The sequence below is a fragment of the Podarcis filfolensis genome (assembly GCF_964270895.1).
Source record: "Podarcis filfolensis genome assembly, chromosome: 9".
In the NCBI taxonomy this organism is placed as follows: domain Eukaryota; kingdom Metazoa; phylum Chordata; class Lepidosauria; order Squamata; family Lacertidae; genus Podarcis; species Podarcis filfolensis.
Window position 1 is genome coordinate 15,241,268 of NC_139610.1, and position 21,788 is coordinate 15,263,055.

The window sequence follows — 21,788 nt, forward strand, 5'->3', positions numbered from 1 at the left end:
TTACGATTGTCCTAAGGCTCACACATATGGAAAGCAGTGACATTTCATTTTGCAGAAAGAAAGCAAACTAGTGCTATAAGTAGGTTTTCCCGAGTTTTCATGGGCCCCTCATCTCTTTAGAGCCAATTAGTACAGTAGGCCGAAACATAAACCATATGATTGCTTCTGTTGCACTAGATAATTACCATATACTTGAGAGAGCAGGCAGACTCTGGTGAAATGTTGTACTAGAAGCAAGCAGATTCTAGAAAACTGCTAACCACAAACTTGCCTTAGAAAATCTCCAGTGCAGAATTTTCCTCAATAGCATCAATCAAGCTAGATAAGGCTTTAGGATAGATTGATTTGTGTAGTTTTTTTAGAGGGGGGTGTTGGGGGGAAAAATGTGGGGAAACCCACATATTCAAATCTTTAGAAACATATATATGTATATAACGTTCTGAGAGATTGTAAAGTCAGACGTAAACCGTTTTGTAAAAGTAATTTGAGTGATTGCTGATATTTTTGTTCATAGTCTGGATAGTAAAAACACATCAAGAATGACAATGCTGTTACAGGCTGTGGAAAATTAAGATAATGGTGCACTTTAGAGCAGACCAAACGATCTGTTGTATAGAACATCATTATATTTTCACATTCTGCCAGAGTAAGTATTGACTGACATTTCCAGCTGGGTAAAGTTAAATAGAAGCCCATCAACTGGCAGATAGCAAGTCAGTCTTGTTGATGGGGGAGGGGGGGAGTCATATTATCTATGTTGTGCGTCCCTTTGACTGGAAGTTGATTTATCTGGAATATAATGTGATTAGAGCATTTTTGAATTCAAATAGATTTCTTTATGATGAGTGTTTTGTACAAGGCATGGAAATGGATTTCCTGAAGATGATGCATTTTCATTTGTTTTCGCTCATAGTGAATGGAAAATGTAAGGCGGCGTGTGATAAGGAATTATGTAAACTCCTCAAATCAAAATGAAACCAACATTTTAACACTAGGGAAGGTTTTTTTATTGTTTGGTTTAAGCAAAGGAGACAGAGAATTGTGGTGCTGAAAAGAGTGGTATATTCTCCCCCTGAATAAGTGAATTCAGGGTTGAAAAATACATTTGTTTACAAGGGTTTTGAAATTGTGGCACTATATTGGCAATAGAAAAGATCCAATAATAGAGCTTGCCTAGATCACTGCAATATAGGCCTACACAATTTAGGAGCCACCAAAGTGAATACAAATAATTGCAGTATGTCTGGCTTGGTCTGTTTGGGCATCTAGTCTACACTGTCCTGTTCTTCCTGAGCAGCATAGCTTTTATGAGGGTTGCTCATGAAAGATTTCCCCTGACCCACTTCCGGTTATTGTAGGAGGATGAAATTGCACATGTATAATGATACTTCTCTCCATAGGTAACGTAGTAATTTGTAGCTGTGAACAGTTTCTCTGTTACGGGTGCTAACATTGAGTAATGTCTGATAATGGAACCAGTTGGATGCAGAGCGGTTATCAGGTTGCTGTACTTGAAAGGGCGCACACCATGGGAGATGTTCGATGAGATGAAAGGGACTTACGGGGAGGATGCCCCATCATATGACGTAGTCAAGCACTGGCATCGTCAGTTCAAGTATGGTTGGACTTTGGTGGAAATGGCTCCCATTTCTGGGCGATCACAGTCTGCCATTGATTGAGGCCACCATTTTGGAGGCTCGGCACATAACCATTCGCCAACTAGCTGCAGATGTCAAGACCAGTGTGGGCTCTGTAGAAAAAGAAAAAAAACCATCCATGACTATTTGCACATGGATAAGGTGTCCGCATGGTGGGTTCCCCAGCTGCTGACGCCTTTCCAGAAGCAGGAACGAGTCACATGCTCACAGGCTCTTTTGGCCATGTGTCACGAAAATCATGATGACTTCTTCACCAGACTAATTGCTCAGGATGAAATATCATCATTATGACTCAGAGACTAAATCCCAGTCCAAACAATGGAAGCACTCTGCCTCACCACCTCCAAAGTAGGAAGATGTCCAACTGTCAGTGGGCAAGGTAGAGCTTATGGTCTTTGGGGACCAGCGCAGAGTAGTGATGATGAATTTCCTGGCAAAGGGTACCGCAATTACTGGGACATACTACACCTCATTGCTGCAGAAATTGTGGAAGGCCATCAAAATCAAGAGACGTGGTATGCTGACCAAAGGTGTCTGCCTCCTGCAGGATAACGACCCGGTTCACAACTCGCATGTGGCTCAGATGGAAGCCCTGTCCTGTGGCTATGAAATCCTTCCTCGCCTCCCTTATTCTCCCAATCTTGCACCATCGGACTTCCACCTCTTTGCAACCATGAAGTTATTTTTGAAGGGCAAGCTTTTTCCAGACGACGAAATGCTGGTTTCTGAGGTCAAGTCATGGCTTCTGACGCAACCTGCCGACTTCTACAGATGAGGTCTCCGCAGCTGCATAAAGCGATGGGAGAAGTGTTTGACTCTTGCTGGTAGCTATGTAGAGAAGGACTAATAACTGTGCCCAGTTTCATTTGTTGTATGTAGTATGTCAGTGGAAATCTTTAATGAACGCCACTGGTAGATGGTGCTCAGGTCAATCCAAGTCCTGTGTGTGTTGCAATTCTGATTTACTCATTCTTCATAGACCACTGCATTTTCTTATCTTATTGCTGCTGCAATAATAATAATATCTGAGAGAACTGTGAATAAAGGCCAGCTCTTTCTGTACCCCAGTGCAGCTGTTCTGTGCAGCAATATATGAACAGAATGCAGAGAAAACGAAAGCATAGCTAGGCTGGCATACTGCCTGTCCCTGAGACATTTTACTGTAGAGTCAGCTAATTACATCGTCCTTCAGTTTTAATTACATAGTCCTTCAGGTGACCTGGTTTCTCCAAGGACAGCATGACTTATCTTCTGGGTATCCAATTTGCATGTGCTTGCTAAAGTTTATAATAATGCAAGATATGGGACTGTACACACACACACACACACACACACACACACACCCTAAATCAAACTTTGAGGTAGTTCCTTGTGAGCAACCTATAGGGAAGTTCTAAGGATTTTGATATGGCCCTCAGAATTTATCTGGGAGCTCCTGAACATTTCTAAGTTGTTACAAAGTTTCAATTAAAAGCTACATTCTGTCTGTGGAATTCCAAGGGAATGAGTTTCAGTAAGACTATCAAGCATCCTTCCTGGTCTGATGTACATAATATGCATTATCACTGCTGCCAATGTTGGAAGCAAAGTAGTTACTCCTATTCAGAATGTAGCAGAGGTTACTGGCATACATCCTGGAGAAGAGTGACTAGTGGGGTGCCACAGGGTTCTGTCTTGGGCCCGGTCTTATTCAACATCTTTATCAACGACTTGGATGATGGACTCAAGGGCATCCTGATCAAATTTGCAGATGACACCAAACTGGGAGGGGCGGCTAACACCCCAGAGGACAGGATCACACTTCAAAACGACCTTGACAGATTAGAGAACTGGGCCAAAACAAACAAGATGAATTTTAACAGGGAGAAATGTAAAGTATTGCACTTGGGCAAAAAAAATGAGAGGCACAAATACAAGATGGGTGACACCTGGCTTGAGAGCAGTATATGTGAAAAGGATCTAGGAGTCTTGGTTGACCACAAACTTGACATGAGCCAACAGTGTGACGCGGCAGCTAAAAAAGCCAATGCAATTCTGGGCTGCATCAATAGGAGTATAGCATCTAGATCAAGGGAAGTAATAGTGCCACTGTATTCTGCTCTGGTCAGACCTCACCTGGAGTACTGTGTCCAGTTCTGGGCACCACAGTTCAAGAAGGACACTGACAAACTGGAACGTGTCCAGAGGAGGGCAACCAAAATGGTCAAAGGCCTGGAAACGATGCCTTATGAGGAACGGCTAAGGGAGCTGGGCATGTTTAGCCTGGAGAAGAGGAGGTTAAGGGGTGATATGATAGCCATGTTCAAATATATAAAAAGGATGTCACATAGAGGAGGGAGAAAGGTTGTTTTCTGCTGCTCCAGAGAAGCGGACACGGAGCAATGGATCCAAACGACAAGAAAGAAGATTCCACCTAAACATTAGGAAGAACTTCCTGACAGTAAGAGCTGTTCAACGGTGGAATTTGCTGCCAAGGAGTGTGGTGGAGTCTCCTTCTTTGGAGGTCTTTAAGCAGAGGCTTGACAACCATATATCAGGAGTGCTCTGATGGTGTTTCCTGCTTGGCAGGGGGTTGGACTCGATGGCCCTTGTGGTCTCTTCCAACTCTATGATTCTATGATTCTATGATTCTATGATTCTATTCTACTGAAGAATACTCTTATGGTACTTACTGTCACTGGGACCACCAGGAATGTCTTCTGGGCCTTAGCCACAATTAAGGAACTGGATCAGACTTTCTTCTTTTGTGTGTAGTTTATCATATCGTGTGCATGCACACTTTCTGTCTTCAGTTCAGAGGCATCTCATCTGAAATGGTGACTAGCATAGAATCCATTATTGGTTGCTATTAGCGTTAAGGGAAGCCCTTTCATCATGCCCCTTGTTGGAAGGATGTGTGGATGTTTTTAGTGTGGAATTGAAACATTTGTTTTGTTTTTGGATTGCAAGTTCTTCACCCAATAACAACAACATTGTATATAAGCCCTGCTTTTTTCCATTCTGGGCTCCCCAGCACACATCATGTTTATGACCCACCAGCTACATATTGTGACCTTCCAGATATGGTGATGAAACCTGGAGGTGAAGGTGGGAGATTTCTTGTACAGGAAACTCTAGCCTTTGCAGTCTGAATGGCTGAAAAAAGGGTGCCACTCTGAGTCACAAGCTGTCCCAATGAGTATCCTGGAACTCCCTTAGTTCCAGAACTTCATGAGGGCATTTCCTATATAAGGCAGCAGGAGCTAACAGCGTGTTGCAGCAGAAAGGAGGAAGAGGAGCCGTTACAAGTCAAGGACACTAAGAACCCAGAGATAGAGGGGAAATGGCACTGATAGGATTGGTAGACCCCACATGTGAATTCATGAGTTAGGCCTCTGGTTTCCAGAGCTGACAGTAGACCCCAGTTTCTAAAGGGCTTTTGATACTCTTGCATTAACTTTTCCCTGGGAGAAAGCCCTCCTACTGCCACATCCTCCTATAAACTTTAGTAAGAAACAAGCTCTCAAGAGAAATCACACTTTTATATTTTTTGGCCTCTTTTGGTGGAGAACAACCTGTAAGGTTTGTATAGATGTATTTCCTCTGTTTAGGTTTTTATTGATTGTGTTTATTGGTTTTGGTTTTGGTATTTCTATTTTGTTTGTAAGTCACTTTGCCATTTTTATGAGTAAAGCAACTAATAAATATCATCATCATCATCACCATCATAGACATTTATTGTGCTAGCCATAGGCCATGGCATCATTCAGAAACATAACAAAAGGAAAAAACAGCAATAACCATAAAAATCATCAGGCACCACACATACAATATAAACCACGGTCACAACTACTAAGATTGTTTGTTGCATAAAATAGAATAGCAGAAGAGTCTCTAGTAAAATGTGCCAAAGTAAATATATGAATCCCCTTTACAGTTGACTGCTATTTTATCTAGTTCTTTCCTCCTGATCTTCTTAGCTGCCAACACATAGAGTGCTACTTTAAAAGTTACAAAGTCATCAGTATCTCTCAGCAGCCGTTTCACCCTTTCCACCCTATTCAAGTGAGTTAGGAAACAGGGGTTTTATGAATCGGTCTCTTGGGTCTATATATAACAGGCACTGCAATAAATAGTGGCACATGTCCTCCACACAGGATTGCCCACACTCTTCATAATGTACTTTGCCGTAGCATCCATTCAACACCACCAAGGGCATCGATTGGAATTGTAATCCCATGAAAGCAATTCTAAGCATGGCAAGTGGGAGCTTTGACAGGTAATTGGCCCGGGTATGCTCTGTTTTAATGAGTGGGAACCATGGCAAACTCTTGGTAGAAGCCATCATGGTTAGATCCCTTTCTGCATCGGACCTAAAGAGACAATCTCTTAAGTGCCTCTTGTCCATCTTCATAGTCACCTGAAAATCTTGTAATTGGCATTGGGACAAGAAACTAATAAATATAACTCATCATCACCACCCAGTAGACCATAGGTAGCTAATATAGTACCCTCCACATGTTATGGATTACAACTCCCATCTTGACCACTGACCATACTGGCTGGGTCTGATCCAACATCTTTAGGGTGCCACATCAGCTGCCCCTGCAACAGATCAACTTTTCCACTCTGTCCACTCTTCCTATTTTTAGGGGGGGGGAATTCTCTTCCCACTTTATTTCCTAATCTTCATGTGCATGCTCAAAAAACAAAAATAAAAAACACACATACACAGAAAAAAGATGAGTAGAAATACTAAATTATACACACCTTACCTATAAATAAATAAAAACATTTAGCAGCAATATGGCTAGCATGTGGGTAAGAAAGGGGCAAATCTAGACCATGATATGTCAGCTGTGGAGACATCAAGGAGAACTGCACAGAGGAAGGACGTTACCGTATGGCTATATGATTGAAATTTAAAAGAAATGTTTGTTCCTAAATAACTTTAAATAAAACCCCTCTTTGGAGAGAGAGAAAAAGTGGCGGCAGCAGCCACACAGCTGTGCATACCCACCTGGCAGAAACCAGTTTCTAAAGCTTTCTGCTTTTGCTTTTATTTATTTTTTCCCAAATGGACTGCTTAACAGATGGAAAGCAAATTAGTAACTGGAGCTTGTTATAAAATGTAAAATATGTTTCTGACCAGGTAAAATCACGGTAGCGTGAGTACAGAACAGCATTAAGGTTGAGGTGGTGCCATAAAATGAAGAAGGCCTTGTTCTCACTGAGGTAAACCTATGCTTGGCGGCTGTGACCAGGTCCAGATTATTGGTATGATGGACCTGAGGCTAATAGAATAGTATATGTGACATACTGCAGGAGTAAATAAATAAATAAAATCATATTATTAGCTAAAATTAGTCAATTATTCAAATAAAGAATAAGATCTTCAGACACGAATTGATCATTCCACTCATTAAAAAATAAAAATTCCCTACCTTTGCCTGTGAAAGGTATGCAGTGGTACCTCGGGTTGCATATGCTTAAGGTTACAGACTCCGCTAACCCAGAAATAGTGCTTCAGGATAAGAACAGGAATCGTGCTCCGGCGGCGTGGCGGCAGCAGGAGGCCCCATTAGCTAAAGTGGTGCTTCAGGTTAAGAACAGTTTCAGGTTAAGAACAGACCTCCGTAACGAATTAAGTACTTAACCTGAGGTACCACTGTATTCCTCAAAGGGATCAAGATGGAAGACATGCATGGATTTCCACTCTAGACCGTAACGTGTTTAGAATGGCAAGCATATTTGAATATTGAGAAACAGCTTGACGTCCCTCACCCACCAAAGTTTATTTTTGACCACAAATAAAACAAAAGAAGAACCCCCCACCCCGTTCCTTTTTTTGACAGGAGCAGACAAGTGTTTTTTTTGGGGGGGGGGATGTTGATGTCCTGGCACTAGCAAACTTGTTTCAAGCTATAGTTTGCTTGTGGGATAATCCCATACCCGCAAGATCTTGCCCTGGAAAAGTGCTTTTTCAAGGCTGCAATCTTGTGCGGTGCCACAAAATGTGCATGTTTGGGTGCTGCGTGAGCATGGCCCTGAAAAAGTGCATCTTTTGGCTCCGTGATCTAGCATGGTTCACATGACTTGTGCTGGAACACAGGCGGGAAGATGTGCGTCCCAATTTTAGGACATCCTTACAAAGACCAATTTATTACTTTTCAGATGGAGGAATGATCTCTTAATGCTATCCTAATGATTGGATAAATTTATAACAAATATTAAATTGCTGCAGTTTTGAAAGCCATCGCGATTTAGTAACTAAAATAGGGATCAACACCTAACAGCCATTGGGTGAAACTTGCCCCATCAGTTTAGATTGCTCAGCCCCTTTGAGCTCCTTGCAGGAAAGATGGAATAAAAAAAAAAAATCTTTAGATTTATTATTGCCATTGATGCCGCATGCTTAAAGTATTTAATTACATACCTATCTCACCTGATCCTATGAGCTTTCAACATCAGAGCGGAAGATACCAATATCTCTAGGAAAACAGGTGTTGATGAAATGCCCTTTGCCTTCTTCTGGATGCATATACAGCAATTCCCTAAAACTGATGCTGTTCCAGTTTCAATTAGATTTCTTTCTATTTCTTTATTAAATTTATATACCACCCTTCAACTGAGGATCACAGCACAGTTTAGGGTATAGAAACACAAAAATACATAACAAACAAAAGTATAAACCCCTTTTCTTTGCTATAAGCAGTAAATCCAAGACAATTTATTCTACTTGGCAAAGTGAATGATTTCATCCAGATATAGTCGGAGGACAGCAGGTCACTATGGGCCTCTTCCCAACCCTTTTAGTTTCAAAAAGAGCCCTTGGCTTCAGAGGACTAGGTAGAACAGCTTACTGCACAGGCCAGATTCATCTATGGGATGCAACAGACATCCTTCCTCCATTTGTCATATGGACAATTAGTTTTTCACTGCAGTTTATTGCTCCCATAGTGTACTGTCTTCCAGATGGTGTATTTTTACCCTGGAAAAAGAATTATTTGGCAAGCAGGCAAGGTTAACACAAAGAGAGACAGTGTTGAGCGCACTGTGTGATCTGTCTTACATCCTTAATATTTGCAGCTGGATTCCCTTCTCGTTATTTGAAAGTAAGTCCCCATCAATTTAATGGAACTTACTTCTAATAAAGGTATGGTTTTCCCAGTAGTGATGTATGGAAGTGAGAGCTGGACCATAAAGAAGGCTGATCGCCGAAAAATTGATGCTTTTGAATTATGGTGCTGGAGGAGACTCTTGAGAGTCCCATGGACTGCAAGAAGATCAAACCTATCCGTTCTGAAGGAAATCAGTCCTGAGTGCTCACTGGAAGGACAGATCGTGAAGCTGAGGCTCCAATACTTTGGCCACCTCATGAGAAGAAAAGACTCCCTGGAAAAGACTCTGATGCTGGGAAAGATGGAGGGCACAAGGAGAAGGGGACGACAGAGGGTGAGATGGTTGGACAGTGTTCTCGAAGCTACCAGCATGAGTTTGACCAAACTGTGGGAGGCAGCAGAAGACAGGAGTGCCTGGTGTGCTCTGGTCCATGGGGTCACGGAGAGTCAGACACGACTAAATGACTAAACAACAACACCAACAACTTCTAATAAAGTGTGCATAGCATTGCAGTGGCGGTCTGGGTGGGAGAGGAATTAAAATTGATTTGCATTTTCTTGAGAAACCACTGAATTCATGCTTCTTGACCCAAAATGCAGCTATCATTTGAAATTTGCACTTCTCCAAACTGTGCAATGCAGTTCTCAAGCCAAGGAGTTTATACAAAAATGCATGTAAGGAGGGGGAAGTCTGTGTTAAAATCCATAAATTAGTGAATATAACATGCAAGATGCATTTTGTTAGGGGAAATTGCTTGCAAAAAAAGACAGCCAAAATGGAGAAAAATAGTACCAAAATGCTGCTGAATTTTCGTGATATTTTTTTTAGACAAAAAATAAATAAATGTAAATTTCTCCAAGAAGAGTCTTACAGAGCGGTATCCCATTATGCAACAGTAACTACTACTGGTCACACTTATTCCTTAGCCCTGAGTTTTATCCACTGCAGAACTCTGAGAATTTGTTACCAGAATGCATTCTTTGAAGTCCGCTATTCACACGAAGCTGGACTTCATCCTATCATTCCCATGCATATCCTCTTAAAGGAATTCTGCCTTAGAGCATAAATGAGTGGTTTGGTGAGTGGATAGGACAGTATCTGTGTTCAAAACCCCAAACATTTCCAACAGCTTTAATTGTAGTATGTGTATTAATTCCGCTAGTGGTACATCAATAAAACTGCTAGCACATTTGCAAAACTAAGCAGGGTCTGGTGTGGTTTCATATGGAATGGGGGACGGTGTGTTTGAGGGGGATGGGCTACAGGACTCTCAAAGTCCCTTCTGACTCTGTAATGCTATGATGCTATGGAGTATCAGAGAAAGAAATTCAGATGCTATTTTTACCAGAGAAAGTGAGAGAGGCTAGCCAGTAATTAATACAGATCCTAAAGTAGCTGCTTCAAGCTTTGTAGGAGAGTAGACTGGACTGTAGACTAGTCCTGGATTCCATCCATGGAAGAAGTCAAGAGTTTCTCGGGGCCAGGAAAAGAGAGACAATCTTTTCTCAAGTCATGCGCTCTCTTTCTGTCAGATGAGAGAGTATCAGCCTTCTCACATAGACAATATCGGCTTTCTCACATAGAAAGTGATTTCAATACTTACCCATAGTTGAAGTCCTGGATGTGACTTTAACAGGTCTAGATGATGAGATAATCCTTTGCTTCTCAAACATTCCATGCACAACATATTAAGCTTGCATGAATGCTGGCAATGAGGTTGATGGAATGGAGTATATATCTGGGAAGAATAGCATTATTTTGGGCCTTGGATTTGTTAATAAACTTTAAAAATAAAATTATGCCAGCGATTTCCAGAGCAAATCAAAATTTTGCACTAAAAAAAGGAAAAGAAGTTTTGCTCACACCATAGGACTTCAATTTCCTCTCTCTCCCCACCCCAGATACCCCTAAAATCTGCTCCAGGAATTCCCAACATCTCTGAGCTGATTTGAAGGGTGCACAGAGGGCTGAAGGGCATGAGAAAGAAAGAAGGGGACATTTTGCTGTGCACACAAAAGTCTGTTTCACCTATGGAACTCAATGTTTGGTTGCATCTCAGGAATATGGACCTTTAGCGTTTCTTGGTCAGTAGAACAGTGTCTTTTGTCTGGTGCACTTCAGCTCTAACCACTGATCCCAAGATGGAGAAGATTCACTTCAGGCTGGTTTTCAGGTAGAACCACTAACTACCCCAGCTGGAATGTGACAGTAAGTAGGAAAAGTAATTTTTTGTTATTGTTTTTACTTTCTACATTACAGCCAGTTTCCATGTGATTCCTCTCATAGTTCCTCATGCTTTTCTAAATTTGTGAGAATGACCAGCAGCTAAGGACAGATGGATCTGCTGTTTTCATTTCTCTCAGTTACCGTATTTTTCGCTCTCTAAGACGCACCAGACCATAAGACACACCTAGTTTTTGGTGGAGGAAAACAAGAAAAAACATATTCTGAATCTCAGAAGCCAGAACAGCAAGAGGGATCGCTGCTAAGCGAAAGCAGCGATCCCTCTTGCTGTTCTGGCTTCTGGGATAGCTGCACAGCCTGCATCCGCTCCATAAGAGGCACACACTTTCCCCCTTACTTTTTAGGAGGGAAAAAGTGAGTCTTATAGAGCAAAAACTACGGTACTCATTTTTTTTTTCAGTCTTATATTCGGTTTCCCCATTTCTGGAGCAATTTGCAATTCTTATTATTTTTTAAAATCCTCATGGAAATGCATCATTTTAGTGCAAATTTATCCTAATAATTTTTTTGAGTATGTAGTTTCAGCTAATGAGCTTTTTTTTTTTGCAAGCACTTTCCCTTAATGTGATGCATTTTGAATCCTGTTTTCAATAATATGTTATTCTTTATTTTTTTTGTAAACATTGGTTGGAATTGCATCACAGAATTTGGAGAAGTGTGAATTTCGAGGGATGACTGTGTTTCAGTTTGTGTTTTGAAAGGTGTTTTTGAAAAAGTGTGAATTAGGTAGGTTCACATTAAATGTGAATGGAAGCGAATTCTCACCCCCATCCCTACTGGCAGCTGGTGCCTTAAATATAATGGAACCTCTCCCACAATACTTCTTCATGGCATTGTTAGATTAATCCCTGATTCTAAAGACTGCATGCATATGGAGAACTAGAGCATACATAATAAATAGATACACCTTGCATGTTCTCTCCTAACTACTTGTTTCCTGCTACATAAGCAAAAAGCGCACCCAGGACTGGTTTTAGTTTGAAAGCTTTGTGTTAAAATTGCCCATGAAGCCAAATTAGCAGAAACATCCAGAGATGTGAAGCCAGCTTTGGTTATGCGTATCAAATCTACAAACACTCGTTGCAGGTAAACAAGCAAAAGACTATATTCACAGTTGTAATGCAAAGCTTTTTGATTGTTTCCTTAGAAATAAAAAATGTTTGCAATACCCCTTCCTTTCAAATAATTTTGAAAAAGTGATCTGGCAAGCAGTAACTTGAAGGCAAATTAATTTGGACAGAGTTATGGGATATCTGATACACCCCAGTGTGCTGTGATCAATTATTGGAGTTCATGACTCCTCAACAGATACAGCCATTCAATAGGCTCAAAATGCTAAGAGGTCATCATTGACCAGAAACCAGAAGAAAATCATTTGACACAGAGGAACAAGGTTCGCTCTCAGCTTCAGTTGCCACTGTGGTTTTACCTATATGAAGGAAATGGACTGTTTTGTATTATAACACACGGCTTTGTGTTGTCAGATGAAGAATATGAAATTGGGGTATAGGCTTCTTTGGGGATTGTGGGGTTAACGTGTTATACCTGATCTGTCCAGGGCTCAAATGGGGAAAGGCAGGGAAACAACGGAAGGATTTGGAGCTGGGATTTAAAATCCAAAAAGCTCATTGAACCTTGTTGGTTGCAGGCCACTGAGTCGTGTAGCCCCTGGCTATCTCTGAAGGTATCACGCTTTTGTTATTCAGATCAAGGAGGGTCTTCACAGAATGGATACATGCCAGGGAGAAATGCCATGGGGAAATGCTGTACTGGCGTTATATGAAGAACTGCAGTTATTTGTAAGTCTGTAACCAAAGGGTATGTGACTATGGAGGGAAAGCTGTATTTGTGTTTAAACCTTCATTTATTTGTTCTTATTTGTTGCATTGGTGGTATTTGGTGGTTTTCTTTTTCTTTATTTCAATTTTTTAAATTAAATTTTCCACAATTATAACAAATATAGCATAGAAAAAAAGAAAAGAAAACACACAAAAGAAAACACAATACAGTACTAAAAAGCAAAAACAAAAAAAGAAATCTTAAACACATATCCCTTAAAAACCCAATTTCTCTTACACTGTTAATTGACTTCCTCAGATCCCTCCCTTCTGAATTTCATTGCATCTGCATGTAACAGCTGTCCAATATCATTCTTAAACTAAAATTATTTCCAGCAATTAACTATCTTATTCTCTTTTCTTACTGTTCTAAATCCAAATTACTTACAATTAAATCGTAATTTAATCCAAGGCCTATTTGGTGCTTTCAAGTGACTTCTAATTATTTATATTACAATATTTATTCAAATACTCCTTAAATTTCTTCCAATCTTCTTGATATTCCTCTTCTTTCTGGTCGTGGATTCTTCCAGTCAGGTCGGCTAGCTCCAAAAAGTCCAACATCTTCATCTGCCATTCTTCCACCATTGGGAGATTAGGTGGTTTTCTGATTATTTTATCTTTTTAGTGAATTTTTATCTTTGTTTCATTAAAACACTTATAACACCACTCACATCTAAAGCCAAGTTCCGCTCTACTTTGATAGACAAGGGAAGGTTCAGTGAAACACAGCCATGGTAAAATAACTCTTTCACCTGGGAGTGGCAAGAAAAAGTCTAAAGGGAAGAGTAGACAAGCAGGCCATTCTGATTTGGCCTGGAATGCCCTTCCCTAAATGTCAAAGGATCCCTGGTGTAGTTGGGGTGCTGTCGCAATCTAATTCAAAATTTGAAATGAATTAGGAAGCAAAATGTCTGAGGAATTTCAGAGGAAGTCAAAACATTTCAACAGGGTTCATAACATTTGTCGGGTGAGTCACCTTGCCATCACATCCACCTCAAGAAAGGCTTGAGAAACTGCTTTAAGCTGGGGGAAAGGTTGATTTTAAGAAATATAACATGAAGGAAAACTCAAGGATCTGCAGAGAAAACCAATTAACCTAACTTGATCCAATTAAGCCAAAGAAAGCATAGTCCGAGCAGGAAACTTCCCTACCTAGGGGGCAGGGATCACCTCCCTCTCAATTCCTGGGGCAACCTTTGGCCTTGCAGCAAGGAATAAAAGAAATTCTGTCTCCTTAATACATAAATCCTGGGTCTGTGAACCAGACAAATGCACTGTGACTCCACCAGTTTGGCATGCACCCCAATATGCATGCCCAGCCCACAGGGCACCCCATCGCCCACTAAGCAGATACAGTGTTGGGCATCACCAGAGTGCCCCTATCCTGTAAGGCATGGATAGGCAAACTAAGGCCCGGGGACCGGATCTGGCCCAATCGCCTTCTAAATCCAGCCCACGGGCGGTCTGGGAATCAGCGTGTTTTTACATGAGTAGAATCTGTCCTTTTATTTAAAATGCATCTCTGGGTTATTTGTGAGGCATAGGAATTCGTTCATTCCCCCCCCCCAAAAAAAAATATAGTCTGCCCCCCCCCCAAGGTCTGAGGGACAGTGGACTGGCCCCCTGCTGAAAAGGTTTGCTGACCCCTGCTGTAAGGCCTCAGCATTAAAGCTCCTCAGATCTTAAATTGACTTTCCTACCTGGGCTAAAGGCCAGATTAGCAATAAATTACTCCCAACCGTGTTGAGTCAGTTCTCCCCCAAATTCCTATTCAGCCCCTTCATAGGGCAACGGGGAAAGCCCACACTGCAAAAGGGAGGGAGGGGAGGCACCTCATCAAAAAAGAGATGAGGTGTTTTAGAAAGGAGCAGGAATACCTATCTCTGCTCCTTCCCTGTCTGGATTGGTCAGTTGTCCAGTTGGGAATGGCAGAATCCCCTAGGTTTTACTGGAGATTAGGGGAAAGGGATTCTGTTCATCTGTTTAATTGGATATAGCAATCAAGCCTTATGTCACCTACCACAGCTTGCTCTTACAGGGGTTGAACAGAGCTTATTGTACTCCGCGTATATATCCAAGTATAATTGTGAAACTTTCTAGTGCAGAAGTGAATGGGAAATCATTTACTTGGAAACATCTATCTACCCGTCTCAGTTTCTCAGAGCTTTGGTTACGATATTAATTATTGTTTGGAATCAAGTCTCACCAGTTATGAGAGAACATAATTTCCACTGATATGCTGAGGATACTACTATATTAGCTGCTTCCTTATGTGACTTCCTGTTGGAAAGAAGTGCAGCATGTTGAAAAGCAGATTTCTGGTAATGCTCTTGACAAGCAGGGTTGCCATAATCCCCAAAGTGAAAATCCGGATGTTATTGTTGTTCTGGCAGTGGGAGGGAGGTGAAGTTGTTGAGCTTTCCTTGGAAAATCTCCCCCACAAAGCACATTTTAAGGCTTTTGGGGGGATTTTTAAGGCATTGTTTGTTTAAAATTAGTGTACATCCAGGTTTTCCTGGACATTTTGCCAATTTGGCAAAAATCCACCCAGACACCATTCAGAGAGCCCAATTTCCGGACATGTCCAGGAAAACACGGACGGATGGCAACCCTATGACAAGGATATTTCCAAAGTTATTGGGAGATCAGCATCTCCCCAACTTCTATGCTATTGTTTCACATAGATATTTATTCAAGTCCTCAGTCAGCAATAATCTTTAAACCATGATCAATATTTAAATATATGTATAGTATAGTATATGTATGGTATAATTCATCATGCGAAAGGCTGGGCTGGATGAATCCCAAGCCGGATTTAAGATTGCCGGAAGAAATATCAACAACCTCAGATATGCAGATGACACAACCTTGATGGCAGAAAGTGAGGAGGAATTAAAGAACCTTTTAATGAGGGTGAAAGAGGAGAGCACAAAATATGGTCTGAAGCTCAACATCAAAAAAATGAAGATCATGGCCGCTGGTCCCATCACCTCCTGGCAAATAGAAGGGGTTGAAATGGAGGCAGTGAGAGATTTTACTTTCTTGGGCTCCATGATCACTGCAGATGGTGACAGCAGTCACTCAATTAAAAGATGCCTGTTTCTTGGGAAGAAAGCAATGACAAACCTAGACAGCATCTTAAAAAGCAGAGACATCACCTTGCCAACAAAGGTCCGTATAGTTAAAGCTATGGTTTTCCCAGTAGTGATGTATGGAAGTGAGAGCTGGACCATAAAGAAGGCCGATTGCCAAAGAATTGATGCTTTTGAATTATGGTGTTGGAGGAGACTCTTGAGAGCCCCATGGACTGCAAGAAGATCAAACCTCTCCATTCTGAAGGAAATCAGCCCTGAGTGCTTACTGGAAGGACAGATCGTGAAGCTAAGACTCCAGTACTTTGGCCACCTCATGAGAAGAGAAAACTCCCTGGAAAAGACCCTGATGTTGGGAAAGATGTAGGGCACAAGGAGAAGGGGACAACAGAGGACGAGATGGTTGGACAGTGTTCTCGAAGCTACCAGCATGAGTTTGACCAAACTGCGGGAGGCAGTGGAAGACAGGAGTGCCTGGCGTGCTCTGGTCCAGGGGGTCACAAAGAGTCAGACACGACTAAACGACTAAACAACAACAATAGTATAGGTCTGCAAAATGTGTGAGTTATTAAAGCAAGTGCTGCCCATCAGCCACATATCATGGTTTTCCAACGGCTCAAGTGCTCTCTCCAATTTTTGCAGCCTATGGAGGACAGCAAAAAGAGGTTTATCTACCCCCCCCCCAGGTAGGATACCATATATACTTGGTGGTCTGTGCTTAGCTTGCTGATCATGAGCATGGGTGTACCTAGGAGTTGGTTAGGTTGGCCGTTGCCCAGGGGGCATAAATATCACTCCTCTCTGGCTCAAAGTTGCAAGGAGCTCAAATGCCCACTGACTTTCCCTGCCAAGGGTGCCTCTGATCATGAGTTATGTATGTTTAGTATAGAAAGTTTAGAGATTTAATGTTCAAATTAGGAATGTTTTCAAACAATCAAGATCTGTGTCAGTCAGCAGGGAAGGGCAATTGAATAGTACTTATGGTACTATGCTTAATAGACAGATGGGAAAGTTTTCTGTGAAGTTTCTTTGAGCTTAGCCTCCTTAAAAGACAGTTTTCAAGTTTCAAAACTGCTTCTCGGAGCTTAGGTTTCCTTAAAAGTTATTTTCTGTTTTGCCCAAAGGCTTAGTTCTGCTTGGACAAGTATTAGCAGAGGAACCATTTTCCAAGTTAGACACTTAAATATGCCTGATGGGACCCATTTCAACAGGAACACAGAAGCAGGATTGTGGAAGGAGGGGAGGGAGGGAGTGTTCAGTCCATTGAAGATGAACTTCGTGTAACTTGTGGTTCTGCTGCAATTTTCAGTGTTTGGACAGAAATGTTGCTCTCTTAGCCGAAGCAAGCCTAAGTAAACTCTCAATCCAACATAGAATTAGACCAGATCTGCACATTGTGCTTCTAATTTGGAAGACAACCAGCTCTTTCTTCAGGCTGAGGAGTTTAGAAATTCTTAAAGCACTGGCATAAGAAATCCTTGGCACAGAATTATCTAACTCCCAGACAAAATTCTATTCTTTTTATTTAAAACAACTTACATGCCACTTAACTACAATTGTCTGTGTTTTACAAGAAATACAATACAGAAAAGGTAAAAATTGGCTAAAACAGATATCAGTTAATATGTAGAATTTTAAAAAGTATCTTTAGTAGGTGGTGAAAGTTCAACAGAGAAGGGGCCCTGTCTAACTTTAATTGGAAGGCAGTTCCATAAAATTGGGCCTGCAATACTGAATACCTAGCTCCTGGTTGATACAAGCCATGCATCTGAATCATGGAGGACCACCAACAGTGACTCACCTGAAGACCTCTGTGATTAGGCAGGGTTAAAAGGGATTAGGCAGTCCTTGAGTTATCCTAGACCCAAGTCATTAAGCTTTTGAGCAGTACGGGTATGTCTGGTAATAGACTATGCCCTTCTACAGTCATGCTGCAGTGGTAGGCACGTGGTGGAGCCTCCAGGCCAGACCCAAGAGTAGCTCCACATAGAATGGATCCAGGAAATTCATATCCTCCAGGAACTCATGCAACTGCTTGGCCACCACCCTCTCCATCACCTTACCCAAGAAAGGAGTATTTGCAACCAAGATCTTATAGGATGCTGGAATCAATGCTGGATGCTGGATGGTTTCTTGGTTGTTTTGCTTTTAAATGTTTCACTGTTTATCTCTCAAGTTGCTAATCTTCCTTAGCAGTTGGAAGTGAGGAAAAATGGAGAAGACCAGCAGCCCGAGTGTTAACAATGACTATATGGGGGAAAGCTTGGTCAGCAGCAAGAGCTCCTTAATCCCCAACCCCATCAATTAAAATTTGACCTCTTCAATTAAAATTGGCTGCCACCCATTAATCAAATAAAGTTTTGCTTAGTTAATTTACTGATTGAAAATTCCAATGAACACTCTGAAAAGTTTTATACCATCTAGTATTTTATTTATTGAACAGTAGAAAAGGAAACAAGCTTAGTTTTGCAATTTTTCTATATTGTAGTGTTGATGGAAACTTTAGTAGAAACTTTTCTTTGTATTTGATCCCATAACCTGCTGACATTTAGCAGCAACTCTCGAATATCATCAAATCGCAGAACTGCTTTAGCTTCATTGCACTAAGGGTGAGGCATGAAAACTGTATACTCAAGAGTCTTTCTACTCACTTCAATGGCATTACTCCAGAGTAAGCAGCTTAAGAAATAGTCAGATACTGACACATTATTTGAGAAGCTGCATTTAGTAGGCTAAGCACTTCAGCTCACAAACTCCCGGAGCTTATTGATTTTTCCCTTTCCTTTTTTTTTCCTGAGGAAAATAAACTTTCCAATTCTAGTTTATTTTTAGAGGTTAATCCATTGCAAGTTGCTTTCTCCTTCTTTCTTTCTCTTCCCCCACTCTAGTCTCTAACACAAACTGGCTTGTATGCATATACTTAAAGGTGGCATAGCTGGTACATAAACAACCTCCATCCCACAGACAAGCAAAGTCCATATTTCCTTCCATAGTCATGCAGAGCTCCTGCAAGATCTGGATTCTCCATTCACTTAAATGGACAGTGGTGAAAACCCAGAGTGGAGTTAGGCTGGAATCTGGATTTAATTTTATTTTAAAAAACCCATTATGTGTGATTTGGTTATGAATACCTGCTTGCAGCAAGGGACACGGGTGGCGCTGTGGGTTAAACCACAGAGCCTAGGGCTTGTCAATCAGAAGGTCGGTGGTTTGAATCCCTGTGACGGGGTGAGCTCCCCTTGCTTGGTTCCTGCTTCTGACAACGTAGCAGCTCGAAAGCACGTCAAAGTGCAAGTAGATAAATAGGTATCGCTCCGGTGGGAAGGTAAACATCATTTCCGTGCGCTGCTCTGGTTTGCCAGAAGCGGCTTAGTCATGCTGGCCACATGACCCGGAAGCTGTATGCTGGCTCCCTTGGCCAATAAAGTGAGATGAGCGCCGCAACCCCAGAGTCGGCCACAACTGGACCTAATGGTCAGGGGTCCCTTTATTTTACCTGCTTGCAGCAAACTGGTTGAAAACCAGGACCTTGTACCCTGTTGATTTGGGTGCATGTAGACATTCTCCATACCAATGATTCAACAGGTTTATCTCTTTTCTGGATTGGGACCATTGAACCCTGCTTATGCTCATTTAGCTTTGCCAATCATGCTGTTCTCAATATTATTTATTCTCCACCGTATGAAAAGGGAATGCTCTTTTCAAAGTATGCTGCATTGTCCCTTCTTTGTTGATTTCTCCCCACCTCCAGCTCATTTATACAGAACTGGAAACACAATCAAAACAAGAGCTATGTTTCTTACTGCTGAGATTGTGCGAAATGACCCAGAGGAAACAGCAGAAATGCTGAAAACAAGTGGGGGAGAAATGATTTTACTCTCACTAATGAGCAGATGCTGCACCAAAATGAGCAAAACAAATGAGCAAACAATGGAATCAATGAGCAAGCAAAGTGTGTGTTTGAGGGGGGAAGGTGGAAATCTACAAAAAGACTTGCAAAACACAGATGCAATCTGAACAGGCCCTCTCCTTGGTGCTGAAAGGCCTGTGCAAATGAAACGTCCTTTCAAGGGGCATCTTTAAAATGTTGCTGCTGACAACATTTGGATCCTGTTACGCAATCCAGATGCTGTTTGTTTACAGCTGATCTGCCATGGCGCAGGGGGGATGTGTCAGATGTTAGCTGCATTGAGATATCAAAACCTAGAAAGGCATGATATGCTAAGCAGCAGGCAAAAGGAAAGCTCACACCGAAAGCCATCAGCATAATTATGAGAACAAAAGAGATTTCTTCTGTCAACGCTTAAAAGAAGCTTCAGTCCTTCTGTCGGAAGCTGCTCTGACCCCGGCTGTCAAATACAATTGGAAACACACTGAAACATCTGATTAGTGCATCTGGAGCTCAGAAGGCTCAGACTGGACTGTGAACCATTTTGGATACAGCAGCTAGAGTTGCTACAGATTGGCGCTTCTTGTCCCTTATGCACTTTTCCTACACTGAAAGGGGAGAGATGCGGAGACTCCCCTTCTGATGTGATGGTGGAAAACACACTTCCATTTGCCCTGCCACTTTCCCCTGAGAAATGCAGTTTAGCGCTGAATCAGAACAAACAGCAATTGGGTTTTGCAGGGGGAAGCAATGGGACAAAGGCATAACCACTTGGACCCATGTTTTCTAGGCATGGAGCAAGTGGAAGTGTGGACAAGCCAAAAGGCCAGCTCAGTTGTGCTGACTTTGACTTGTCTGCAAAGCACCAAATGGTCACTTCCAAAATTCACCTCCCTCAGCAACATGGCCAAAGGTGCCTGCTAGATCTGCTGGAGGTGGCAAACATAAGAACATAAGAAAGACTCTACTAGATCAGGCCAGTGACTCATCAAGTCCAGCATCTTCTCACAATGGCTAACCATATGCCAGCAAAATGTCCAGCAAATAAGTTGGTGAGGATCAGGACAAACCAAGCAGCTCAGGGACTAGCAAGGTTACTACTAGGTGTAGCAGCTGACTCGCAGTTGCTGTGACAACACAGCAGAAGACAGTCATAGTGGAGACAAACAAATATGCGTAGTTCAACAAATTCTATTTGAAGGCCAGAGGAAATCTGCCAAGCAGAAGAGGGAAGAAACTCCTCCCCTACCACTGGCAGAGCAAGGCAGTGTGAGGCCACAGATGGAGGAGAACTTCAGTTCTGTTTCATGATTCTTGAACCAATACACAAACCAAAGCCTATCTAACTTTCAAAATCCACACTTTGTTGTAATGCGGCCATCCAACCAATGCGTACAAAAATGCACATACAGGGGACCATATGCATAAAAACGCACAGATTAATGAATATAACATTAAAATGCATAATAGTGTAAATAGTTTGCGAAAAATGCTTTGTTAATTGTGCTAAGCCAGGAGGATATTTGTCCAGCATTCAGAAAATATTTGTTTCTCTACTAAATCTGTCACAAAACACCATTTACACGATAAACAAGATCCTGATCAGACTAAGGTGACTATATCTCAGGGCCACCCCACCCGTTTGGCAAGGATTGCCTCAGAGGGAGCAGATCTGGACTCCAAAGAATGAACTGTCTGATCGTGCTGCTGCAATGGCAGCGATGGGTATTGCATGCTCCTTGGAGGCCAAACTTGCCACCACCTTGGCAGCTGCCCACCCTGCTGCCTCTACAGAGGCTTCTTGGTGAATAGACGGTGTTGCTGGTCTCCTCCCACCCTTGTCCCTGCTGTAGAGCTTCATTCACCCCTTACTGCCTGACAGGGGTGCGGGGAACGCCATTTTGTGGTTCTCCTCAGGTGCCCAAAATGTCTTGGGCCGGCCCTGAGTTTAACCACCAATGAC